We start from the raw sequence: 22,778 nt of genomic DNA, 5'->3' as shown, positions 1-22,778 counted from the left end.
GTTAGTTAGTTAGTTAGTTAGTTAGTTAGTTAGTTAGTTAGTTTTGGTTGGTATGTATGAGGGAGAGTCAGTCTACTCTTCATCAAGTACTACAAGTACCTGACATAAATCACCTTCTAAGGAAGAGAAGTTTCTTTTAGCTTATTGTTTTGGAGAGTTTAGCCATGATCCAGTGCCCTCAAAAAACCTTTATTAAGAAAGCAAGGCTTTATGTCATTCCAGGCCTGGGACAAAGCAGTGTACACCATCGTGGAGCTGTTGATGGAGCAAACCTGATCACCTCCTTCCCAGGAAGCAGAAAAGAGGGAAAGAGACTGAGGTACCCTCTCAAGATACCCTGCAAAGGGCACACCTCAAGAGCAGGTGCTCACTCCCGAGATCCCACTTGAGAGTTTCCACCACCTACAAATGCCACAGGAGGGAGTAAGCCTCTGGTCCTTTGGGGAAACAGTCCAAACTCTAGCAGTGAAGAAGCAGAAACCAATCCTAAGGAAGACATGCACAGAAAGAAAGGAGGATTTATTTGTGTCTTAGTTTGTAGTAGGGTCTCATGTGGCCCATGCTGGCCTCAAGCTCACTACGTAGCTGAGGACACTGAACTTCAGATCCTCCTGCCTGACTCTCAAGCCCTGCACCACTGTGCCTGATTTACCTTAATGCTGGGCTGAAACCCAGGGCTTCCAGCAAGCCAGGCAGACATGCTATCAACTGAGCCACACCCATAGCCTTTTATGTTAAGCTCCACAAGTGCTTACTTCAAAATTGCTGGGGAAGAGCTGACTGGCTGCTTGATTTCTAACCCATTGATGACACCCTTCCTCACACCCAGGCCCTAAATCCTGACTGGTCAGTTGTCAGTTGGAAAGCCTAAGGAAACTGTAGCTATGCCTTAGAGGGTAGCTGCCTGATGAGACTGGCAGACAGATATAGACCTTCCATTTCAAGGGCTGAAGAGATGGCTCAGCTTTTAAGAGCACTTGCTGTTTTTGCAGAGGATTGAAGTTCTGTTCCCATCGCCCTTGCTGAGTTGGAGATTTCGAAAACAGAGACAGGGGATTCCCACACTAGCTGACTATCCAGATTGATAACTCTGGGTTTGATTGAGAGATCCTGCTTCAATGAATAATGTAGAAAAATAATGGAGGATGACTCTGTACATAAAGTCTAGGCTCCCAGACATGCATGTGTACAAACGCTTGTAATTTTGGGTCCAAGGAAGCCAATGTCTCAGTCCTCCATGGACACCAGAATGCACACATTCATAGACATAAATAAAAAATAAAAGTAACCTTCAAAAAAATTCTTTTCCATTATAATGGATTTATTTATTGCTCTGGTAGTATCAAATGACCAATGGCAATTTCCTGACTGGCTTGCTTCCTGAGTGCAGCCTCTGAAGTATCTAGTAGTCTTTCTTCATTTGCTATTTATCTGTCTGCAGCCTGCAGAGTTTGTGCTAATTGTTGTTGGGAAGGCTTGGACTCAAAACAGGCAGATTTGACTTCCAAATGCATAGAGTATTAGCCTGTTTACCTTGAGAAAAATCTCTTTGCCTGTGTATGTCTCCATCTGTTTCATTATGACATTTGCATGCATGTAAACAATGTATTGTGATCATATTCACCTCCATTACCCCCTCTTCTCTCCTTCCCCTCCCTCTGATCTCCTTTCTATTTCCAGCTAGTCCCCTTTACAGTCTAGGCCTTTTGCATGTGAGAACTTACACATTTAATTAGGGTTACTAGGAAGAGTATCAGCAAGGGATTACTTACAGGACCCTGGGCAACATACCAATCGCTACTCCACTGAAGAAACCATCCCCCCTACACTCCCACCCCTCTAGCCACTACTGACAGCCTGTGAATCCCAAGGGAAGAATTAGGTCTTGTGAGTCCTTTCCCAACTCCAGCAGGAGAGTCCATGTACCCAGTGTTGTGCTGTTGACCACAGATTTTAACACTCCTGCCATGGGAATGTGAACTCTACTTCCTGTCCCCTTGAAATGATTCCATCTCAGTGACTAACCTGTAAATGAAGGGACTATAAGCAGATACGTCATGACAGGTTTGCAGGGCTAGGACAGGATAAACAGCATCATTCCTAGCCAGCTTTTTCTCTAGTAGGCTTATGACTCAGAATTCTGCTCCAGGCCATGAGAAAGCCAAGTTACCCCATAGATAGGCCTTGCAGTCTACTCGCCCCAGCCTCGGCAGAAGTCTTTGCTGATAACCAGTATCAACCTCAGACATGTGGATAAGACAGTCCCTAGAGGACCTCAGCATCATCAGCTGTCAGCCTTCGCTTCCCCCACAGCTGAGGACAGGAGAAGCCAGATGAACGCTCCTCAGTAAGTTCTGCCTAAACTGCTGTTTTCCAGTAAAATAAATATTGTTGATATTTTTAGTCACTGGCTTTTGGGGTGTTTTGTTACACAGCAGTGCTTAACTCGAAGCAGCTGTTCTAGATGCTGGGTAGGCATCACGCAAGCTGTTTATGCTTATGCATTTTCAGAAGGCATGATCTGGAAATCAAAATATTTGGATGGAACATTCCCTACCCCATCACCCTCTTCGTTTTCTTAATGGCGTTTACCATGATTTGCTATTGTAGTCTTCATTTGCTCCTGTATTGATTTATTTGGTGTGTGTTTGTTTTATTTCTTCCTCTCCCATTAGGATAGAAGTCCCTTAGTCCCCCTGATCTTGTTTGTCTCGATCACTGCTGTATCTCCTTACCCATCCTAGGGCCTGCCATGTCATGATCACATTGTAAACATTTGTGGGATAATGAACAAGCAGATAAACACCATGAAACTTGGACGTGTCCAATTTCATTACACAAAAACCACGTTCAGAAAGCATGTGCCCAAGTTTTTTTAAAAGAGAGAGAAAAAAACCTCATACAATTTAGGTCTGCAAACGGAGGGGATGATTTTCCCTTTTTGTTTATTCATTGCATGTGTATGTAAATGTGTGGTTTGCATGGGTGTTTGGATGTATGAATATGTGTGCATGTGGGTTAGTGCATGTGTGTGTGCACAGGTGTATATGCACATGTGTGGACCCCAAGGTTTACATTTGGTGTCTTCCTCAATCACTTTCCACCTTATATACTGAGGCCAAGTCTCTCATCTGACCCAGCATGTCCTCTCAGCTAGCTAGCTGGCCAATTTGCTCTGGGGATCCTTATGTCTGACTCTTGTAAGCTGGGGTTACAAGTAGACCATTATACCCACGCAGCTTTAATGTGGGTTCTGAAGATACTAATCCCAATCCTCACTTGGTATAGGAAGTACTTTTGCCACTGAGCCATCTCCTCAGCCTGAGTGCATTTTTTTTGTTATGAATTGGACCTAAACAGTCCATATCCCTGGATTAATGTGCCCACTTCAGCTGTGTTCTCAGAAAACATCTTTGGATCCCTACTCTTACAAGCATGGATGTCCTTCATCTCATCAGTCCACAGTAGGTCCACAGGCAGATGCTCCCACTTCCCATCAAGGGACCAGGATGCAGGCTTACTACTTTACCTCTCTCATCACTATTTTAAAGGGAAACAACCAAGCTAAAACTTTGGGTAACACAATACATACACACACACACACACACACCTACCTGTGCATGAGTGAGGACATGTCCCCAGTCCCCTAGCATCAAAAAGCACAAAAATTTCTCATCATGTCAAAGTCTGGAAAGTTCAGAACCAAGGTAATAGAGTTATAAAGCCCAGAGAAAATCAGCTTCAACTCACAGTGTATCTTCACATCTCAGGGTAGACCTTGCAGTTCTGGAGCCTCTTTCTTTTTTTCTTTTTTTTTTTTATAATTTATTTTTTCTCAAATCGTAATTCATTCACACAGGGGTTAAAAAACACAGAAAGGCAGGATGTGGGGAAGGGAATGACACTGGAGTGTGGGTGTTCAGGGGGAATACAGATATCTTCAGAACCGGGTATCGGCTGGGTGAAGGTTCAGGGGACAAGTCACTATGACTCTGCCTATGACTCGCTTGTCCTTATCTAAGTTGGTATTGTCTGCCAAGGCTACCTATTTATAAGGTCTATGACTACTCAGGCTTGTAAATTTCCACAAAAGCTGCCTGTTTGTATTAGCTTATAGCCATCTGTTTCAATGTTTTTCCACAGAGACCCAAGACTTGGTGTTAGTATACATGTATGACAGGCCTATTGCTGATTTTAGGCCTATGGCTGATTTTAGGCCTTCAGTGTGTAAGCAGGGCTGCCCCTGACATCTCCTCCCTTCTCTAAGTATAGAAGGGCTGTGGTGATTCTAACCTTGTGAAGGCGGGGATAGAGGCCTGACCTCCAGTATTTGAAGGGGACCTTGTAATGCTGGAGCCTCTTTCAAAGACTGGAACTCCACTCACAAGAGGTCCATCCTTATGATCCTCATGCCTCTGACTCCTTCAGCAAATCCTTCAAGCTTGTACCACCACAACCTGAAAAATCCATTCTCACAATACAATCATTCCTAAACAGTTCATCTTCTAATATAACCATATTTGTTATTGAGTTTCAATAAATGAACATGCAGTAGCAGAGATTCAAACTATCGTTTCCACTCCTGTAGTCACTTAGCAAACTCCCCCTCCTCTCTCTCTCTCTCTCTCTCTCTCTCTCTCTCTATATATATATATATATATATATATATATATATATATATACCTATGTATATGTGTGTATATTATATATAGATATACATGTAGAGATATCTAAGTTATGCATAGACATATGTGTGTTTATTATGCTATACAAGATATTTGTATATATGTGTGCATGTATATGCATGCAAGCATGCTCACACATGTGTTTGGTGTGTGTGTGCACGTGAGCCCTGATGCCCATTTGGAAGGCAGGGAATGATTTTTGGGTGTTGATTCTCTCCTTCCAACATGTTTGTCCCTAGGATTGAACTCCAGTTGTCAGACATGGTGGCAAGCATCTTTACCTGCTGGGCCATCTTACCTGCCTATCTACAATCTCATATGGAGCACATACTATATGCAACAAGATAAAAACTATGAGCGCACTGGAAGAGAAAGGGGTTATTTACCTGAGAATCCTCTACCAGCTGATAATCAACAGTTCTAACAATTAACAACATTTACTTACAGCCTTTCTCCTTTCCTAGTTGTGGATCTATAACTTTCTAGAAATCTCATTGGAAACCCCTTGTGCAACCCTCGTGGCTCCTGGTTTTATCATATCAGACTGACAGATACCACGTCTCTACCTCCGGAAGAGAGAAAAGGCAAGAAGAACAGGTGTTTCTTAGCAGCCCTTTTGAGATGCCATCTGAAAGTCACACAAATGTTATTAACGCTAAGGCACTTACTTGTGACTCTCCTTTGAGAAGTCTGTACCTAAGCTTGGATGTGCCTTTTTCTTTCCCTTAACCCCTGTGCTTAAAACATGTGTTTCTGTTTTGTTCTGTTTTTTTTTAAAATAATAATAATAATAATAATAATAATAATAAGCTGTGCCTCTCTTATTGAGAACCCCACCCCCATGCTCCAAGGTGGGCTTTGGTCTTTCCAAAGAAACACCTTTCTTCCTATTTTTAATAAACTCTAATCTAACTTTATAATGGCTCATTCTGAAATTCTTTTCTTTTTGGAAGCCAAAGATCTAGTTTTACCTAAGAAACTGTCCCTAAAAGATGAAAGGAAATTCACCTGTGCTGCTGAGGGCTCCACTGTGGCGCCGTGCCTCTCTACATGAAGCTGCAGAAGCACTACATGTGTGCGTACAGCCTAGACGAGTGTATGCATACTCTATAAGAAACCGAGCAGGACAGAGCTCACTCTGAAGAGAAAGAAAAAGAAAGGACTTGGGAACTCTCAGGGGTGTTGAGTACCTAACCATGCTGCCAAGGCAGTACAGTCACACAGAGGCCTGGACAGACCCATGATCCTGTTGGCAGGCCCCACCATTAAAGTCATCCTTCCTCCCAACTTCCTCAACACAGAGTCTCTCCTCTCCCCAACTTTAGATATCTTTCCCTTGTACTTCAAGACTACTTAAGACTTAGAAGGAAGCTCTCATCTGATTTCCAGAAGCTTCCGTTATCTTGGCCCCGGGTAGACAGCACCATGCCTTTTTGAAGCACATAGCTTTCTCCTCCTTAGTAGAAAGTGCTGAGGTTGGAGCAAGGAGTTCACCAATGACAGGCCCGAAATCAATTTTAACTAGATATCCCTGGCAGGATAAAATGTTTTTGTTGTAATATTGTCTCCATAAAAGGTACTGTAGTATTTAAAAACTAGGATCGATCCTTCAGTGAGTGCCATAAATCCTCATGGGATTTGAAACCCTGACCACAGAGGGCATGGCAGGATGCTAGCTATCCTTCCGTTTCCTAGGCCACCCACAAGAGAAGGGCCCGAAGTTCCTAGTATGTCAAAGAGAGATACTAGAATCTTCCAGGGTCACAGAAGAACTGGAGGAAAACAGTTGGACCAAAGAAATCCAAACACGAAGGGAGATCACCCCCTCACTTTTATTAGGCCTTGTTCAGAATCAATACAAGCCCCAGGGCCCGGGATGCTCGCACTGAAAGGGAATACATGCTTTCCCTCCTAAAAGGAAATCAGGCCCCTTAAGTAAAACAGATGTGAGCACTGAGCTCCCAGCCCCCTCAGGCTTCCACTCGCCCCAGCTCATCCTCAAAAGGCACAGAAAAAGGTCTCTCAGAAACTCAAGACTAGTTAGAGAATTGTGAGCCTTGTCTCCTTCCTTAGCTCACTAAAGTTTTCCTTTCTGTTTACCAGTTAGAGAGCTGGGGGGTTAGGGGGAAGGGAGGATGAGGGGAGGAGGCAGCCAGACTGTTCGCAGAGGATTTGGAGATACAGTGGAGACTGAATGGAGAAGATTTTCATTTCCTGTGTTATGCGGTGCAAATAATATCAGTATGAAAAACCTGGCAGGGAGATGGGAGATAGCAGTTTTTACATTGATAAGTATTTGTTCATTTCCTAACAACAAAAAGAAATATAAATCTCTCCAGAAATTAAATAGCCTAGCTTGTTGGAGCACTTTTTTGTGGGGCTGCCGCGTGCGGGGCTGGCTCCCTTTCTGGGCCCCCGCGCAGATAATCGAGGCAAGGCTATCACCTGGGATCACGCGGGCTGTGGGGGCCCAGCTTGCAGGGCCCAAGTCTCCTACTTTTTTTTCCTGTCACTTATTTTCTCGGCGGGCCCGATTTGCATTTTAATGGAAGTAGTTTATAGACTTCTCTGCAGCCTTTGCCGAGCCACAAGTGGCATCATTAAGTGAGCTAAGCCGGATTAATGCCGATAGTAAAGTCAGATAATACAATAACAGCGGCCTCCATTCCATTTGCATTAGGTGAGGAACGCGGGGCTGCCTGGTGCCTAGCGATAATTTGTAAGCGCGATATGTTGTACTTGAGAGGATAAGATTAAATTTAGTGGGTTTAACTGTCATCCCGGTAAGTCAATTACTTCATCTTTTCAGCCTTTGAATTTCTTTTATAAATAAAATAAATGGAATATTGAGCTGCTCCCGCAGCCATTTCGAGCTCCCATGAAGAATTACACAGGCTGGGCCAAATAAATAAATAAATAAAAAGGCTTCGGATTGAGCTCCATAAACAAAATATAAACTCCATTCAGGTGCCGACGTGGCGGCAGCCCCGAAATATTGTCCGTCTCTCATATCACAAGCATGACGGATTCCATTGTGGCTTCAGTTTTTCCATAATAGGAAATATTTATGTCTCGCCTGGGTCTTTTCTATCCCTATCCTCCCATTGTAACAGACAAACACAAGCAGACACAGCCATGGGCTTCCTACCTACCCCTCCTTCCCTCCCCTGTCTTCTCTTGCCCCAGCGCTAAGTATTTAGCGATCTGGAGGATAAAAAGGAAGCCCCATGACCTAGGGGCTTGCATCCAATTTCCAGGGCGCCTCAGATAAACGGGGACAACTTCCTTCCGATCTTCCTCTTCCGGACCATGGACTAGGGCCCTGGAGATGGATTTTCTGCTAAAGAGTTGAGCTGGGAAATCTTGATAGGTTCTTACAGTAGAGGGGGGGGGGGGGGGGGGATGCGGCTATGGGACAACAAAGAGAAAAAGAACTGTCCAAGAGGTAGAAGGAAGGAAGGAAGAAAGGAAGGGAAGGCAGGAGGGAGGGAGGGAGGGAAAGAGGAAAGGGAAGGAGGGAGGAAGGAAGGAAGGGTGGGCTGTAGAGAAAGACAGGAAGAGAGACATAGAAAAAGAAAGGGAGGGAAAGAAGGCAGGATAAAGTGCTCAGAGATAGAGAAAGAGACAGGAAGGAAGAAAAAGAGAAAGAGGGAGAGAGAAAGGAAGAAAAAACAGAAAGAGAAGAATCAAGCATTCAAAGCCTGCTGGCAGGCACCAATCAATAAGAGCCATCTTTAAGAGATACAGATCTGTTGGCCTCCTAGTTCACTAAGAGACATGCTCACTAAAAACAAAACACAACAAAATAACAAAGACAATTGCGTGAGTACATAAGTAAGCAAGTAGAAAACGAGCTGAAGAGGCGAAACACAATCTGTGAGGGACCCCTATACACTGGTGACTAAAGAAATGTAGCCCAGGTTGGCCTCCAATTTGATATGTAGTCCAAGGATTGACCTTGGACTTCTGATTCTCCTTCCTCTACTTCTCAAAGTATTGTTAAAACAGCCATGACAATATTGTCTGTATTTAAAGCGTTGTCAATTGCACTGTGCATGATATGTGTCAGATGTCTTTTCTCTCTTTACCTTAGGTTGTGAGGCAGGATATCTCACTGAGCCTGAAGCTCATTGTTTCTTTAAGTCAGGTGTTCTGACCAGTGACCTCCCAAGATCCTTGTGACCCTCCTCCAAATGCTGGAGTTGCCAGCAGGTGTGCCCAACTCTGGCTTTAATGTCCCTGGCGGGGCTTTGAACACAGTTCCTTTCACTTTCACAGTCATCTCTCACCCAATACAATACGTTTAGCCAATCAAAGATCTGTTAGGTTTTAAAGCATTTTGAGATCTAATGCACCACCTTTGTCACTGCAGATTCCTCCAGAAGCCGACTACAGAGGCCACCATCAGAAAGTCTGGGCCAGTAAATAGCAATCATAATGAGAAGGGTCTCTGTGTGTGTGCACACATGCATGTGTGTTTCTCTGACTTCATTCCAAAGCCAAACATATAAATGACTTTTAGATTGTCCCTTGTTTTGTATTATCCACGCCTCTGCCCTTCACTAGTGCAGATAATCGAGAGCTCACTGTACTGTGATTAATTATATGGCCAGGGCTGACAGCCAAGAGTCACGGAGAGCAGAGGGTTTCAGGCCCTTTCAAAGGTGGAAGGATTCTGTTTGCCTGTTCAACTGTTCCTAAGTGTCCACTCTGTACTGGGCTTCCTACCTTTTACTTGTAACCTTCCGTGTAACCCTCTGGGCATGGCATGCCTGCACACTGAGGACTTATATTGTCTCCATCTCAGAGTGAAGCAATCAGAGGTCAGAGAGGTGACGATCCTTATCTGTCCAAGTTACAAAGACTCACAGACATCCAATAAAATACCATCAATGAATTGACCAGTGACTTCTGTGTATTGTCTCGGAATCACAGAGACTACATGTATTTTTGTTTCATTACCGTAGTGTCCCTTTAATGGCTTCAGCACTGAGTCTCATATGCTTTATAGGTTTTCCATGTAGACAACACGAAGTCTGTTGGCTGACCAGTAAAACAAACTTTGATCTTTTGGGCCTGTGTTCAAGCACAAACCTTAGCTGACAGCTAAGGATGTTGCTAGTTGCTTAGGTTGCTGCGGTCACACATTCCCTTTCAACCCTCTTATTTTAGTGTGTGTGTGTGTGTGTGTGTGTGTGTGTGTGTGTACGCACATGCACAGTGCATAGTCACATAGAGACCAGAAGTGGGACTTCAGTGTCTTCTCTGTTATTTCTCTGCTTTATTTTATTTTTGAGACAGGGTCTTTACCTAAGTCAGGAGCTCACCTATTGGTTGGATTTGTTAAGACTGGCTGCTCAGGCAAGCCTCAGAGATCCTCCTATGTCTATGTAATACTGGGGTTAGCTCCCCCAAGCTTGGCTTTTCACATCTGAATGCAGATCCTCATGCTTGTGAAGAAACTACTCTAAGAAACTGGCTGAGCCATCTCTTAGCCCCCATGTTATGGATGAGTGTTTCTGCATAGCAAGTGGGAGAAAAGGTACCAGCCAAGGTAGGAGACTATGAGCAAAGGTGATGAACCATAACCAGCCCAAATCCAAATGATTAGTACTGTTATTTTTTGGCACAGAGGAACCTGGGGACCAGGAGAGTACTCTAAGTCACCTGTGCTGTGTGGGCTTCAGAGATCACAGTCCCCCAGCTCCATGGAAGCCCAGCTTCTCCACCACAGATCTGCAGTAGTATTTACACAGTGCCAGTGAACTATGTGAGATGTCAGCCTGTATCTGTGATATGTTATGAAGCTGGGCAGTGGGTTTCTAGGTCATTATCACAAGAATAATGATTCAGGTCTTCTGTCTGAGTCAAAACAAGCAAATAAGCTTTTGTGCTACTTGTTTAAGGGAGGCCTAAATATTCCTTACTTTTTAATCTCTGATGCTACCATTTCCCGTTTTCCCATCTCAATCTTATTCTTATTTCTATACTAGTTATAGGTGTAGTTCAAAAGCCATCCAACAGAAGATAAGTTTCCTTAAGTCATCTTTAACTGCCTGTTTCTTGTGCTCACAAGTTCTTACCTACATACACATGCACACACGTGCATCCTCTCTTTCTATCACTTTTCAATTATATTTTATTTACTTGCCTAGGGTGAAGTGTATGGACATGGCAGTGCCATGCATGAAGGTCAGAGGTTAGCTTGTGGCAGTCTTTTCTTTCCCTCTCCCATTTGAGTTCCCCAAATCAAACTCAAATCATCAGGTTTGACAGCAAATGTCCTTACCCACTGAGGCATTTCGCCAGACTTATATTTTTCAATTTTTCTTTAATTAGTTATCATTGTGAGTATGTGCTCAAGGTGTGTGTGAGGGTGGGCACATGTGTGACATGGTGCCTGTGTAGAGGTCTAAGGACACCTTCTGGGAGTCTGATCTCTTCTTCCACTGTGAGTTCTGAGGACTAACCACAGGTCAGTAGATTTATTTGTCAAGTACCTTTACCCATTAAGCTGCCTGGGTAGACCTTACTGTTATCACAACTACTTAAATTTTGTTTTCCCTGCAACAAATGAGAAAAATTTCGTCACCGTCACCATGTACCCCATTGTAGGGTCTCCCCATGATTTGAAGAAAATTACTAATTTATTTTTGTGTACACACACACACACACAGTGCCACAGTAAAACAGAATTAAATGTATTCCATCATTTCAGAGCTCAGTTCCATGAATGCCCCCCGGCTGTTTTATTACCACACAGTCTCACGAAACCCTTCTAAAGAGCTGACATTACATTTTTTCATCTCATCCTCAGGAACATTCTTCTAATAATAATATTTCCCGATGCCGACACCGTTTTGAGGTTTGATTCTGTGAGAGGTGGAAGTGTTAATCCGAGTCCCAAGCCTGCATGTTCTTGCAGATATCAGTGTCCCATTTTCTCTAAAATTAGCAATGTCACGCAAGCTTTCAAATGCTGTAATTACAACAGCAACAGACCAGAAAAGCTCCCAACACCCACCCTGTCTTGGGATCAGCCATCTGCAAACTCAGGTCTTCCTTTCTTTTTTTCTTTTTGTGTGTGTGTGTGTGTGTGTGTGTATGTATGTGCTATATATACATGCACACATTTGTATAGGTGTTCATGTTTGCTCATCTGCAAACTAAGGTGAGGTGCTTTTCTTGATTGCTCTTTGCCTTATACATAGAGGCACCATCTCTCACCTTAAACCCAGAGCCTGCAGATTCAGCAAATCGAACACCCCAGTTTGCAGTGGGGTCCCTCTGTTTCTACTTCCTGTGTGCTGGAATTACAGATGAGATGCCATGCCTACCTGACACTTTGATGCTGAGGACTGGAATTCCAGTTCTCAGTGCTGGCACATCAAGAACTTCACCCAGGGAACCACTGCCCCAGTCCTACCTCACTCCCTTTTACTTCTGCCTCTCACAATTGCCTTCTGCTTGAGTTCTAGCCTCCTAATCCCCTAACACAATGCAAGGTAGGCCCCCTTAATGCATCATTACTATCTACTGACTGAATGTGTCTGTATCTAAACCAACATTGACTTTCCACCTTCTTTTTGAGGTACCAGGTCACAAACTGATTCAGTAGATACACTGGGCTCAAGAAGACCAGCTGAAGTCTTACAGGAGGCAAAGAGAACAGCCATCTGTACAGATGTGGAAAAAGCTGAGAAGTATCCTTCCCCTAGATACATGCCATGTTTCTCTGGCTTAAGATGCCCATATTCCTAGCTCCTTGGATTTAAAACCATATGATTGAGCAAATGGACAGCTTCTTTTCTCATCAAATATTTCTTTGTAGTGTCTACCATTTCCTGGTAGAGAGCAATACTTCCTGGTGAAATCAAAGCTCTCTTTCTTCTCCCTCTGTCCCAGCCTCAGTGAACCCTTTGATGATGGTTATACCCTAGGATAGCTTAGTTATGTCCAACTTTAGACACATACCCTAGTTTTGGTTTAGGGGCATTAAAAATGATTTTAATTGTAATTTTAACTATGTGTGGAAGTGAGAGGGCTTGTATGTATGAGTGTGATGCCCTAAGAAGTCAGAAGCGGGACTGAGACCTTCTGGAGATAGAGTTACAGGTGTTTGTGAGCCACTCAATATGGGTGCCAGAAACCAAACTTAGCTCCTTAGCAAGATCCACAAACACTCTTATCTTCTGAGCCACCCTAACAGGCCCTTGTCTTTGCTTGTTTTGTTTGTTTGTTTGTTTTGTTTTGTTTTGTTTGTTTGTTTTTGTTTTGTTTTGTTTTGATTTTAAGAAAGGGTACCATTTTAGCTCTGGCTGGCCTAGAATTCACTATATACCTCAACCTTCCAAATGTTTTTACACATATACACATATCTGGACTTCCGTTTGGGTCCTTGCCTTCCAAGAGTTAAACAGAAACCACTTGTTGCATCTTGCTCAAAAATGTCACCAGACTCTCCATGTACCCTACGGCATCACGAGAACTCAATAAAAGCTTGTTAAATGAGTAAACAGACTAAACTACAGTTTTTTAATGACCTGAAGTATCATATGTAGTAAATAAATATTTATTGAATGAAATACATAAATGTAACTAAGGACAATACCTATGGGGGGGGGCTGAGAGGATAGTTATAAGGATTAAATAAAACTATCTTTTAAATATAAGACTGTTCACATCTCCTCAAAACAAAGATTGTCTTCTAAATGTGTGTGGAACAGAGCAACAAGTAGGATATCTTAGTCCACTCTCCCTTCCTGTATTTGGATGCCATTGCCTTGGTTACTTATAGAGAGAAGTTAATTGGCTCATTGTTCTGGAGACTAGGAAGTCCAAGATAACAGGGTTGACATTTGAGGGGGCCCTTTAACCTACATTATCTCATCATGGAGGAAAGCACAAAGCAAAGCCTAGAAAACTCACTTTCATAGTCCAGCCACCTGTTCCTCAACACATAATCCACTGCTGTACATTTGTTTTCTCTCAACTGAAACTTCCCCTCACGGTCCTACAGAGACTCATAGGATCAAGGAAGATGAGGAAATACACCAGGCCCTGTTACCTCAGGAAGTCACAAGATTTACAAGGCCCCTCCCAAGGTTATATATAAACAGCAATGGTTGCAGAGGAAAATAGACTCCCCATTGGAGAGTCACCTGAAAGTTGTGCAGGGCCCTTGAGGGATGGAGTTTATAGAAGCTGTCACCTATGCTAATGTAGCTTCCCCATACTGCTTTAAGTCACACTCATTGGTTCATTGAATAGATGTGTGGAATCGTTCCTTTGGTTTGTCAGTAGTGTCTTATCCAGAGTGAATAGGTACCTGTGCACATCTCTGCAGGGAAGGTCACAGGATGAGTCTGTACATGCACCTTGCCTTCGTTTATCACTGTGCAAAGTTTCTGCCTCTCACCTCTACTGTGTTGAGGATGGTTCTAGTTTTTTCTCTTATATAAACACTCTGACCAAACAAACACAACAACAAAAAAATATGTGGGAGAGAGGAAGGGGGTTATTTGGCTTATAATTCTAGGTCACAATCTATCATTGAGAACAGAACATTCAGAGCAGCGACTCCAGGCAGAAACCTGGAGACAAGAACCAGTCATGTCTAGGCAGCAGCGACTCCAGACAGGAACCTGGAGACAAAAAACATGGAGGGATATTGCTTATTGGCTTGCACTCTGGCTCACTAACAGACTCATGCTTAGGTAGCTTTCTTACATAGCCAAAAACCACCTGTCTAGCGATGTTGCTGTCCACAGTGGGCTGGATCCTCCTCCACCAATTAACAGTCAAGACAATCCCCCACAGACATGGCCACCTGCCAATCAAGCCAATTCCTCAATCAAGGCTTGCCCCTCAGATGACTCTAGGCTGGTCCAGTTGACAATTGAACCTAACTAGACAAGGACCAAGTTTTCAAGAGACGGGATTAGGAGATGCACTCAAACCATAGCCTCAAACCACAGCACTGAGTGAGAGAAGTCTTAGAACTCCCTTACGTCTCCCTAGCAAAAAGAAAAAAGAAAAGAAAAGAAATTTTAACTGATGTAGTTTTTTTAATGTCACACAGTGTTTGATAATGATAACCTGTCAATAAATGTCATTCACTTTCCTTCCGTTAGATTTTTTTAAAAGACAAAAGAAAGCATTGTCTAAAGGTTGAGAAATTAAAAAGATCAATCCAGTGTCCACAGATTATTTTATGCTCCTTTCCTCAAAGGTATAGCCTAATTATCTTCCCCTTGGGCATTCTGAACTTTGTTTTAATAAGTGAATTGGAAGTTATAATTTTCAGTCTTAGAGGCAAGGTCATAAAAGGCTCAGTAGCTTCTAGCAGCAAGTAGCTCATTCACTCTCAGGCAGGTACAGCTGTGTTCTAGAAAAAAATATCCTGATGAGAAACACGGACTTCCAAGCAACGTTTTGCTTAGAAGTGATTTCCCACCAGCTCAAGAGGGTCTTCTCATATCTGTATCCCTGGCCAGCATTTGGTCTGTCTCCTCAGAAAGAGCCTAGAGTCAAAGTCACCCAGCTAATCTGCTTTTGAACTTGACCTACAGACCATGTGGGGTCATCAGTGCTTGTTTTAAGCCAGCACATTTTGTGATGATGCAGAACCTTCAACTTCCATTGAGTACAGCCCTGTAAAACTAGAAGGCCTGTCCAGTACTCCTAGGCTCCTAACTCCTTTGCTTCCTCTGACAGGTTCAGTCCTGGACTGCTGGAGCCTGGTCAGGTGCAGCAGAGCACGCCTACCTCCTCCCCCTGCTGTGACCCTCTCATTCTGTCTTCTTCCCTGTCTTATTTGCAACCCCACTTTTCTTTGCTCCACTGACTTCATAACTCTTGCCTCTGTGTTTTCATCATGGTAAGTCCTTGAAGAGATTAAAACACCCTCAGGTCAAACAGGACCCTTGCCTTTCCATTCTTTATTGGCACTGTGTTTTAAGACATGAGCTGTGACTGAACAGTTGGAAAGCTAGTTGGGCTATCTGTCCATTGATTTGCTTTCCTTCTCTGCTCTTTATTTTCATTTTTGTTTACCTCACAGATGGTTATAGAAATTATATTTGTTTTATTGAAGTGAAATTGACATATAAGAAGCAGTTCTCATATTAGATATATAACATATAAAATATATGCACTTGTCATGTATAGTAACGTATATGATAATGAATACATATAGTGATGTATTTGGAGATAAGCACACTCCCATACATCCATGAAACCACCTTCATTATCAATATTGTAATTGTCTTTATCACCTCCAAAAGACTCCTCCCACCTGGAAGAATTCTTTTGAATTAATATGACTGGCAATAGGTATTTAATTTTTCTCCCATCCAATAAAAAACAAACAAAAAACCCGGAAGGTAGTAGAAACCTAGAAAGATAGCTCAGTACATAAACCTGCTTGTCATGGAGCATGCCAGATAGAATATGATCTCAGGAACCCAGGTGGTGAAAAGGGAGACTAACTCCTGTAAGCTCTCTCTCTCTCTCAAACCATGGCTTATGTGCTGTGGTACACATACAGTTATCTATCTATCTATCTATCTATCTATCTATCTATCTACCTACCTACTTATTTTCTGTCTATCTATCCATCTCTGTCTTCCTCTCTTTCCATCATTCATATTCACTCACAAATAAGTAAACAAATAAACATAATTAAATGTTAAAGATGGGGCTGGAAAGATGGCTAAGAATTTGGGAGCATTTGCTGATCCTCCAAAGATTATTTTATGCTCCTTTCCTCAAGGGTATAGCCTAATTATCTTCCCCTTGGGCATTCTGAACTTTGTTTTAATAAGTGAATTGGAAGTTATAATTCAAGGACTTGAATTTGTTTTCCAGAACACACATGGTGTCTTATAGCCAACTCTAACTCCAGTCCCAAAGGATCTGAGGGCACAAGCACACACATATGGTACACGGACATACAAGTAGGTAAAACACTTAAACACATTAAAAAACTTAAAGTTAGCAGGCCTCAAAGACAATAACTGAAGGAGATTCAACAAAAGATGGTAAAGGACTTTTGGAATCAGGTAGAAGGGAAGTTTGTGGAACAGAAGCAGCCCCACCAGAATACTTACAATGGAAGAGCTAATAGCAGCCTTAATCTTCCCCAAATACTCTTGAGATCACCCAGGGTCTTTGAGGATGAAACTTTACAAAGATGTAAAATATGTTCAAAGGCTCTCTGGAGAAAAAGAGCCATGAGGATAACTGAACAGAGAGTGCATGGATAGATAGGTGTAATGGATAAATGATAGATAGAAAGATAGATAGATAGATAGATAGATAGATAGATAGATAGATAGATAGAGGGAGACAGAGGATAAATAGTAGGTGAAATAATAGGTGAATGAAGAGAGAAAGAGAGAGAAATGAGAGAGAGAGAGAGAGAGAGAGAGAGAGAGAGAGAGAGAAAGAGAGAGAGAGAGAGGAGGTAATAATAGGTGGAGGAGGAGACAGACAGACAGGTGAAAGAATTCACTATGGGATCTGGCTCACACATATGAGATGTGAGAAGTCATGCAGACACAGAATAGGAAGCAAGACTATCCAAGAAGAAGACAAGATTATGTCTCACCTGCAGTGGTAAGTGCAGATCTGCCCTTGCTCTACATGTTGTTTACTCGGTCCCGCAGCAGGCCTGATGCCTACTCTGTACCACACCTAAGAACTTACTTGGAGAGAAGGGAGTAGGATGGCTAGGTCTTCAAGGAAAATGTGGGACTGGCACATGGTAGAGAAAGTGAGTATTTGAGAACTCTACTGGAAGACTAAAGGAAAAGATGACATAGTGAACCAAGAAAGTGAGACAGGAGGTCATGTTAATTCCATTAAAAATAAAAGGCTTGATGAAGGTGCTGGGCGTCGTGATACATGCCTTTAACTGAAGCATTTGGGAGGCAGAGGCAGGCAAGTCTATGTAAGTTCCCAGCTAGCCAGGGCTACATAGTAAGATCCTATCAACAGATAGATAGATGGATAGATGGATAGATGGATGGATAGATAGATAGATAGATAGATAGATAGATAGATAGATAGATAGATAGAATGTTGGAAAAGGGAAATGAAATATCCAATGTCCTTGTTTTGAATAAGTTGATTAGATCCTTATATGGTCCCCAAAGATTGACCTAACTGGGGTGGCAAGGGAATGAAGAAATGGCAGACACATGTACACAGGAAAGCTAGCCACGGTTAGTCTGGGCTCTCAGATGGAGAAGCTCCAGCACCCTGGAAGCTTGGAATGTTTATTAAACACTGTTGAACAGGAAGGAAGGTTATTCCATACACCTGGGCAAGAAGGTGGGGTTATGGGATCTGAGAATGCTTATTATATATAGCTCAGAATGCTTATTATATATAGTTGAACAGAAACGTGGGATTATTCCATACAGCTAAACAAGGAGGCTGGATTATTATGTACAACTGAACGTGCAGACAGAATTATCATATATATCTGAACATGTAGACAGGTTGAGCTAATCTCATTCGGGACAGTATCCGTAGCAGCACAGTCTTCAGGATGTTTTACATGGGGGCAGAGAGGAAGTTAAAGTGGGCATTTTCTGCACTTACTGTCAGTGTTCACACTCTGACCCAAGGAAGACTTTTCCATCCCTCTGAGTCTTACCCAGGGAAGGCTCTGTTCTTCCATGGCATTGAGGTCCTTGACATGGTTGTGGCCATGTCAACAGCACTATTCACTCAGCACTTCCACTTGTCCCTTCCAACAAGCAGCAACATTGCACACAATAGCTATTGGTTTAACCAACAATCGCAGCAGAATAGTATTGAGATAATAAGAGAATGAGGGAGGGGGAATAATGCATCATGTAAGAACTGACAGGTTGGTGGACATTGTTAAAACAAGAACAACAACAACAACAAACCAAACTAATACATCAAGGCCGGGGAGATGGCACAGTGCTTAAAGGATTTGTCACACTAGTATGAGGAACTAACTTCAAATCCCCTGAAGTCACACAAAGTTGGGCACAATAGCATGCCTTTGAAATTGCAATGTTTCTATGGAAAGGGAGGGGATGGAGATAGGAGAATCCCCAGCAGCTTGCAGGACAGCCGGCCTGACATACACGGCAGCAAACAACCAGGGATCCTGTCTCAAGAAAGGTGCAACTCTAGGACTGTCAGCTGAAATTGTCCTCTGACCTCCAGGCACACACAGATATGTGCATGCATTCATATCGCACACACACACACACACACACACGAATAGATCAAGTAGTTTCCAGAAGAAATTCATGAAGATTCCAAAAGTAGCTAAAGGATGTTGGTTGAGTTCAATGATACTGAAGGTTTTTGTTTGTTTGTTTGTTTGTTTGTTTTGTCTTTTGTTTTAAATATTTTTGGTTTTTATTTTTTTATCAAGTGAGGTGGTGAGTCTCAATTGTAAATTGGGGTTGATAATCACCATGGGAACAAATCTCTGGCCATATTATGGAGATTCTACCTTAGATAAGTTGAGGAGGGGCAAGCCACCCTCAAAGTGGGCAGCACGATCCTGTAGGCTGAGCTCCTATCTTAAATAAAGAGAAAGCGAGCTGACCATCAACATTCATCCTTCCTTGACTCCTGACTGTGGATGCAGTGTGAACAACTCCTCACGCTCCTGCTGTTATCTCTTCTGCACCAGGATGGACTGTGTCCTCAAGCTATGACCCAAGTTGAAGCCTTCCTTCTTTAAGTTGTCAGGATTTTGTCAGAAAAATGAGAAAACCAACTCCTACAACACACGTAAGTGAAGCGGTAGTATATTAATCTGCTCTAAACTCCCTGGTGGGTGCACATGCAAAAATGTTTTGGATTCACAAATGAAAAATACACACACACACACACACTCACACACAGTCTTATTTTTAATATGTCCTAAGCAGCTCAACAGTTGGGCCATGACCAAACTTTCATGTTGCTAATGTCTCCCCACCAATATTGCTGAATTATTCTTTACTAAAATCTATACTTCATTTCTGCTACCTGAGACTGACTCGGGGGAGTGGCCCCTGGGGCCACTCTTCTCTGATTCTTATATGGCTGTATGCTTTCTCTCCTGAAGCTCTCAGGCTTAGTGTTTCTGCTTCTGTGTCATGGTGATTCTAAAAACTGTTCCTCTCTCATGTTTCTCTTGCCGGGGAAATCTAATGTCCCCAGTCTGCCTCCCTGCCCAGCCACTGGCCACCAGCAACTTTACTTACCAATTAGAGCCATCTCGGGTCAGGGATCCTCAGTGTCTTACAGACAAATGTGCTGGTTCCTGAGTAATTTCGGGAGCTGAATTAACACAAATAGAATTAGAACCAATCCACAACACGTAAGTCTTCATGTAACAAAAATGTTTTAATTAACATTTTAAAATAAAAACCCAATTTCCTGATTTCTTTTGAAAACAAGAGGAGATTGTACTGCAGGGCCTGCATTCTGGCAGGGAACAATCTGGGAGTTGAGCATGGACACATAGCCTTCACTTTGCCTTAATCCCCACTGTTCCCGTGCCAGTCAATAAGCTGTTCAGACACTTAGTGGTCTAATTTGAAGCCTGCTGTATGTAATGCATGAGAACATACCTGGAAAATTACTCAGGAATAAAGGAAAGGAGTTAGAGAGATGGCCCAGTGGCTAAGAGCGTGTGCTGTTCCTGCAGAGGACCCTAGTTCTGTTATTAGTTCCTGTATCTGACTGTTCACAACCTCAGGTCCAGGGTGTCTGACACTACTTTGGCCTCTGCAGGTACTACATTCAAATGGACAAACATGTGCACGCGTGTGTGCACAAACACACAGAGTTGGGTGGTGGGTAAAATGAGTCATTGGCAGCTAACTAGGATTAATTCTGTAGTGAAACTCTAGCTGGGCAATGTTCCTGAAGTTGTCCCTAGTGATGGAGGGAGGTAGGGGGTGACCCATGATGAGATGCTTAGCACTTGCTGACGTTGGCTGCTGGTTCTTCTACAAGTCACAGTGATTTGCTCAGTGGCCTCATTAATCAATGGTTAGCTGTATCAAGATACTCCTGGGAGTTGGGGTGGGTAACTTAGTATATCAGACAGGGTCTGAGTTCAATCTCCAGTTCCTATGTTTAAGAAAAGCTGAATGTGTTGGCTGGTAGGGAGCAAGGTGGCGTTCGCATGTCGTTCTTGAGGGCTGGAGTGATGACTCAGTGGTTAAGAGCACTGACTGCTCTTCAAGAGTTCCTGAGTTCAATTCCCAGCAACCACATGGTGGGATCTGATGCCCTCTTCTGGTGTGTCTGAAGACAGTGACAGTGTACTCACATATATAAAATAAATAAATTTTTTAAAAAATTCTTGAGCTAGAAAGGCCGAAATAGCTAAGTCTCTGGATAGGCCAACCAGTCTAGCCTACTTGATGAGCTCAGGACTAAGGAGGAACTCCGTCTTAATACAAAGGTGGGAGCTAGAGAGATGGTCCAGCAGTTAAGAGAGCATACTCTTTTTGTAGAGGACCACAGTTCCGTTCCCAGCACTCACATCCATCTGTAACTCCAGCCCCCAGGGGTTCTGACATCCTCTTCTGGATTTGCCAGACATTTGCATTCATAACTGAACACACACACACACACACACACTATGTTGCTACAGAAAAGTAGCCCAGGCTGTGCTTTTCCCACAAATGGCTAGCTTCTACTTTTAATCTTTACTTGTAGAGCACATATCCCTTCACTAAGGTAGAAGGCAAAGATCTGAATTCCTTCCCAGATGTTGGAGGGACACAAGGTATTCCCTAGCTTGAGAGTTCCTTAGAGTGGGCAAACCTGGGCTGACAGCAGTGGGTGGGCCTTGAAGACAAGCTGTCCTGGGAGGCCCCTGGTAAATATCACATTGAGAGATCTCTGAGGCCGGGGTCTGCTTAAATTATCCTGGTTTCCCAGAGTGACTCAGAGTCATCATTTTCTGTTCTTGGCTGCAGCACAAACCTTTCATTTAGAGCTGATGGACTGTGTGAAAACAGGAATACACAGGCCATTCATTCCGAGCTCTGTCAGCCAGGAGATCAGCAGGCCTTGCAGAGGCTGTTCAGAGGGAAGTCTTGTGTTCAGCTCACCAAACAATACCAGTTCCTCAGCCTGAGCATTCACCGCCTTCATTGTTCTCGCCCTTCTTCAAGGCCAGCTGTTGTGTTTCCCATCCTTTGATGTAATGCAGTCCTCATAGGGTGATATGTTTGTATAATACCCAGACACAAAATCTAATCTCTAGAATCCCAGTCTTGCTGTTACAGTAGGAGAGGAGCCTTCCAAGCTACCAACACAGTTGTGGACTTCAGCAGGGCTTAGGGCACTGGTAGCACACCACCGTGTTCTGTGCACTCAGAATGCTAACCACTTTTACAGAGGTTTTTTGGGGGAAGGCATTGCTCAGAAAAAAAATCTTACAGTGCATATTCTTTCCAGATGTGAGGGTGAGCTGGCTCCAACATCTGCCACCCAATACATATTTGTAATACTTTATGGCACTTTCTGTTTACAAGGCTGCACTTCTCTGGATGGACAGCCCCTCATGGGCCAAGACTATCTTAGGCTGAGCAGATGGAAAACAAGCCAAAGCCAGTAGAATAAATGGACCATGCTCACTAATTGATTTATTAAGTGTGGCAAGGGTCAGGGTTCCTGGAGAAAAATACTCATTATGCATTCCTACCTTGGGAATCCTGGGATTTGGAGGTAGGACTCTGAGGTCATCCACCATTAGCTCACCCTTGGCCTTCTAGGAGGGATGATGAGAATTTGGGCACACTCCATTTGGATTCCAAAACTTTGGAGGTTTGGTTAACATTGGGAGGATGATGGGAGAGGAGCAGGAACTGAGCACCAACTGCATACCAGGCATGACATGAGACAATGCTGTCACTGTGAGATCTGTAAGATCTGTATTATCCCTTCGGTTTACACTGGAAGAAAGCAGGGCTGGCACAAGAACTTCTCCCGAGAAAGGGGTAAGGAGAAGACCATTTGCACTGGCTCTTCTGGCCTGTGAGTGCTCTCTCTCTCTCTCTCTCTCTCTCTCTCTCTCTCTCTCTCTCTCTC

General features: G+C 43.2%; 1 long non-coding RNA gene across 1 annotated transcript in view; it reads left to right on the top strand.

Moving 5' to 3' along the window:
- Positions 1-22,778, top strand: part of LOC114624528 — a 32,698-nt gene that overhangs the window by 1,894 nt on the left and 8,026 nt on the right. The window contains exon 2 of the long non-coding RNA XR_003711949.1: positions 9,058-9,106. This is a non-coding gene — a long non-coding RNA (uncharacterized LOC114624528). The remainder of the gene's footprint in view (positions 1-9,057; positions 9,107-22,778) is intronic.

The sequence above is a fragment of the Grammomys surdaster genome, unplaced genomic scaffold (assembly GCF_004785775.1).
Source record: "Grammomys surdaster isolate TR1022 unplaced genomic scaffold, NIH_TR_1.0 208, whole genome shotgun sequence".
In the NCBI taxonomy this organism is placed as follows: domain Eukaryota; kingdom Metazoa; phylum Chordata; class Mammalia; order Rodentia; family Muridae; genus Grammomys; species Grammomys surdaster.
Note: the sequence above shows the minus strand (reverse complement) of the source record. Positions and strands in the feature narration are given on the sequence as shown.